We start from the raw sequence: 5,031 nt of genomic DNA, 5'->3' as shown, positions 1-5,031 counted from the left end.
TCCTTCCTTCCTTCCTTCCTTCCTTCCCTTTCCTTTAGATGCTGGCAACAACCCACAGCCAAACCCCTTGTGTGGCATCAGTGTGTGCACACAACACACCCTAGTGGATCTTTCCATTTCTTTGCTTTTCCTCCTTCCCGCCTCCTTCCTTCCTTTTCTTGATTTCCTTCCCCTTCAAGAGAGATCTGTCTCCTTACTTCCTATAAGCTGTCTTTCACTTTGCTCTGTTCACAATTTAGATTTCACATGCAAGGGAAACCACATGATATTTAAGGTCGTGTGTCTGGTTTATTTCACTTAACATTATGGTCTCACAGTGCATCCATTTTCCTACAAATGACTGGAGTCTTCCTTGATGGAACAGAAATACTCTACTGTGTGTAAATACCACATTTTATTTCTCTATTCATAGAGACTTAGGTACTAGGAACAGTGTTGCTGTAAAACTGAGTGTGCATGCTGCTCTGTAATATATCTTTAAAGCTTTCAGAATGCCACCTAGAAGCGGGTAGCTGGGTCAAGCAGAATTTCTATTTCCAGCTTTTCACGAATCTCCACGCTGATTGTCAAGAAGGTTGCACTAGTTTATGTTTCCAACACTGTACAAGGTCTCCACAGCACACGTAGCTCTCTGATTATACTTTTCGCATTCTTTTAGCTGCATCTGGGCTATAACAAATTCTAAGATTTTCTGTTATTTATTCCCTTGACAGTTTTGAGAATTGCTGGGACTTTGTGAAGGGCCAGTATGCTAATTCAAATGATTTTTTTTCTTATATAGTGGAGTCATATTAGCTTGATTTTTGTTTGCTTTTCTGAGGAAGTGTGCGGTTGTCTGCAGCAGACACGGACCTTGAGTGCTGGGATCTGCTCTGGCTTGTAAAGCTTTCTCCTCACTCACTTTATCTGCTCCTAGACTTGGCCACACCCCCTACTTTAGCTCAGGAGTCAAGAGTTCTCCCATTCCTTAAGAGTAGAGCATCTGAGTGCTCACCGACCTCGAAAGGCTAGGGCCAAAATGTTTGCTGTCCTTGCAGGCTTCCTTTTTCTCTAATTTTGGTCTGCAAACTGAGGTTGTTAGCCTACCAGAAGAGAAGCTTATTGTTATTACCCTACTACACAGGAGGTTGAGCTTAACCTCACTATCTGTCTGAACATCAAGCATCTTAGTCATGACATGGAACAGGTATTTTCCATCAAGTATTGATATGTTAAACTTTAAGTCCCAACAGAATATGAAGAAAAAATTGTAAAAATAATTTTTTTAAAAATTAGGAATAAGCAATTACATATTTTACACAGAAATTTAGAAATCTAGCCATATACAGCATTGTAGCAGGACAGTCCTGTGACTTTTTTTTCTCTCTCTTGTTTTCATTTATTACCCTTTTTAAAAAAATATTTACTTGAGATATAGTATGGCAGTAATTGGTGTGACATGACAGGCAGTAAGTATTTAGAAGACCAGAATGACAGGCATTCCAAGTATGACCCTGAACTGTAACATCATGTAACTCAGTTGTGTCCCAAATTTTCTGATCAAGGAGATTATGGGAAAGTGATCGATGACGTAGAATGTGCCCAAGGAGAGTCACATAGAGGGAAAACATTCTCTCAGGCATTCACAGGAGCAAATTGGTCAAACAATGGCTGTGACTCATCCACATGGCTGACACTGACAAAGGATCTACAAACTGCGGTAGAGGATTTCAGGATAAATCCTGAGGGAATTTCACTGACCTTGTCACATAAAAAAGTTACATTTCTTGTTATATAGGTCTTGCTTTATCTTGGTCTTAACCATCCAGCAGAAAAGTATAAAAGTGAAGTATAAAAAGTAAAGCCATATTAATATGCTGAGCTGTAAAAGGCTCAAGTCAACAACTTCTGACATTGCCAGTCCTACAGAAAACCCACCACTCTTATGAAGTACTGAACTATATTGGAATATTTTGCTGAATTTATGAATATTTTGCTGAATTTATGCACCTACAACATATCACCTAAATGACAATGGAATACCCGTCTCTGACAAAACTAAACAAAAAATGGGATACAAATGAAGAACCATTTTGTATCTGTATATTCAAAATACTTAGGATAGATACACAGCCACTTTCTCTTGATTTAATGAATAGAAAGTTTTGTTCTAGTAGTGTTTGTGGACAGGATATCATGTCTGCATCTTTTACTATGAATAACCACTCAGAAGACAACAATATGCAATGCATTAATTATTGAAACTGTCATACTAATAGGTTTTGAAACTGTCTCATTGCTATTTGTTTCTCAATAAAATTGGTTTTTTGTTTTGTTTTGTTTTGTTTTTTTGTTTTTTAAAGTAGAGTATCTCCATAGGTTATTTGGAACTCATCAGCACAGGAAGTTCTTCTCTTCTCTCCCATAAAATAAATGAGATTGAATTATGTATTTGTAGAACATGGACTCATTTATTTTGTACATTGGGTTGCAATCTAATATTGCTTTCTTAGTTTCATTCAGATTGTAATCACTTTTCCCATGGGACTTTTCCTCTGGTTTCTGGGTCACAATGACATATCTCCATCGATGTGGGAATTTCTTTCCATGCATCTGTATTTTCTGTCACTATAGAATACTCCAGCTTAGTTTGCTTATTGCCTACTCCAGAGTGAGCATCATCCAGTTTTACATGGAATCCTGTTACGTTATGTTAAAAAATGGTTTTAGAAATCAAGATCTACTGCCTAGGATGTTTTAATCCACCAGAAAGTGAAGAATTCAAATAAGTCTGAAAGAAACAAACTTCAAAGAGGTGTCAAGCCTTCCTGCAAGAGAAAGCTCACCTAACACACCATCTTCCTGGTGCAGGCATTGGTCTAGCCTTCATACAGAGGCTTAGACGAGGAGCCGAGGGGTCTGCATGAGGAGCAGAGTGTTGGGTGACTGTCTGTAGGCCACCTGGCCAACATGAGCCACAGCAGAATGTATTGCAGATCTGACTTTGCTGTGTGCTCTGGTGCTCTCTAAACCTCTAAGGGATGAGGCTAACAGCAGAGTCATGTGGACAGTGAGCACGGGACTACAGCCCACATCATCAAGATGACTTCAAGTAAGCACTGTGAATAACTTCATGCTTTAAAATTGAAGGGCTCTGGAAAGTTGATATTTTGCTAGGCAAAATGAAATATAATAAAGGTACTACAAGGATAATTTTTTATATTCCCTATGTCTGCTAGAAATAATAAACCTTTAATTATAGACTATCCTACCAAAAAAAAAAAAAGATTCCTTATTGCAAAACTCCTTTGTGATAAATTTGACTAAACATTTAAAGTGAGAAAATACTGTTCTTGGGAAATGGAGAAAAAAATAACCTTTTCTTGTCCTATGAAGTTACTGTAATTTATTATAACGCCAACTAAATAATTTATAGCAAGTAAAAGTTATCTCTCATGAGCATGAACACAAAATATTTAACAAAATATGAACAAATTGAATCCTGTGATACATCACATAACCGAGAAGGATTTATAACATAGAAAATTTAGTTTAACATTCTCAATATATTATTAATAAGAAATGATTTTTTTCTAATGGGAAAAGATAAAAGCCCTTGAATAAACCTTAAAAGCACACAGGATAAGCTTTCCCAATATATTTTAAGTGGAAGAGAACTTTCTCAATCTAATAGATTTTCAGAAAATAAGCTAGCATTCCTGCATACCGCTGCTTGTGGTTGCCAATTCCTTTAAGTAATTCTTTTGAACATGTTACAGGAAAACATGATTTTTGCTTCTGAGTACCACTTCACTGTGTGATTACAGCATAATTACACTGTGCATTCACCAGTTGATATACGTTTATTTGTATTTTGTATGTATTTCCATGCTTTCCTTGTCTTAAGTGACTATCTAGGAGTAGAATTGCTGGGCAGTAACAGTGTTTGTCTAGCTTAATAAGAAATAAACAAACACCAAAATTGCTGTACTGTATTTAGTTAAGAGGGTTTTTTTTATTCTTATTATTCCTAAATGTATAAAACCTGAATCCGGTCCATTCCTGATGAAGGAATCTTTAGCAGGATATCATCCAGTTGTTTTATGTTGTGTTCTCATTTTCTTCCAGCTGGAAATATTTTCTCATTTCTCTTGAGCCTTTCTGTTTCAAAGTCCTGTCGAATATTCAAAAGCTTGTGTGGACTGCTCGGAAGTAGCTTGCTCAGTGTCCAAGGATTCAGTGGCTGACTTGCCACCACTGATCTACTGATTGGTGGTTTAACTGAACGTGGCAAGATAGTACATTTTGCACGCCATCAATTTTCTCTGGATTACACTTTGTTTAGTGAGGCACGGTATGAGCCTTAATGAACATTAAAAATAATGATTCTTAAAAATAATAAATGTTGTACTGTTTCAGATGCAGATTTCTGCTAAGTACCAGTCAAAGTCGCATGTTGGCGGTGCTTTATTCCGCTAATCTGTGGGGATTTCTTGTCCCCTAGTTCTGAGTGCTGAGGAAACCAACAGCTAGAAGTGTGCATTTTTCTACTCTCTGCTCACTGCACTCCGTTTCTGCTCCATATTGCGAAGCTTTCTTATTCTATTCAACTGCAGTATTTTTACAGCTTCTTGGTGCATTTATACTTTCATCATTATACATGCAATGTATCTCTCTATTTATGGCTTTCTTTGTTCTGAAGTGCACTTTATTGTTTCTGTTACTACTTCACATTATGCATTCACTTGTTGAACTAGTTATTCAGTCTCCTCCCACTCTTGCATGAATTCCATAAGAATTAGTTTCTGATCTATCTCCACAATCTGAAGGAGTGGGCATTAATTCATTGGGCGTCAAAATATTTTCAGATTAAAAAATCTTCTGAAGATTCTCAGGACCATTGCCTTGCTCATCTTGTACATATAACTGTATGGCTTCTTGACATTGTCATGTTTCCTAGCTCTTCACCTTTCCCTCTCTTGATTAGTTAAGTCCTTGAGATCCTGCTTTCCTTTTACTTGTATTATATCTTTCTATTTGTATTTCTTCTTT

Source organism: Octodon degus, unplaced genomic scaffold (genome assembly GCF_000260255.1).
Source record: "Octodon degus isolate 3935 unplaced genomic scaffold, OctDeg1.0 scaffold00042, whole genome shotgun sequence".
NCBI lineage: Eukaryota > Metazoa > Chordata > Mammalia > Rodentia > Octodontidae > Octodon > Octodon degus.
The sequence above is the reverse complement of the archived record's forward strand: the minus strand, read 5'-3'. Positions refer to the sequence as shown.